Here is a 274-nt window from a genome sequence, read left to right on the forward strand (position 1 = left end):
CAGTAAGTGGCATGGAGACAGCTTCCACGTTGCTGACAAGACTTACAGTGGACCAGCTATAATGTGAAGACTTTGCCTTGATTATATCAACCACACAGCCACAGAGGAGACGTGTCACTCGAGTCTCACAGGCCAAAAACCAGCTCAGATCTCAAGAGTCGCAGCCCTAGGGCTGGAGTCACTGTAGTCATGAGATGCTGATGCACAGGCCAGGGGCAGAGGTATGAGAGCCACAGAAGAGGCTGAAGCAGCACTCGGGCATGGCTGTCCCCCC

Source organism: Nestor notabilis, unplaced genomic scaffold (assembly GCF_000696875.1).
Source record: "Nestor notabilis isolate BGI_N333 unplaced genomic scaffold, ASM69687v1 scaffold21636, whole genome shotgun sequence".
NCBI classification, from domain to species: domain Eukaryota; kingdom Metazoa; phylum Chordata; class Aves; order Psittaciformes; family Psittacidae; genus Nestor; species Nestor notabilis.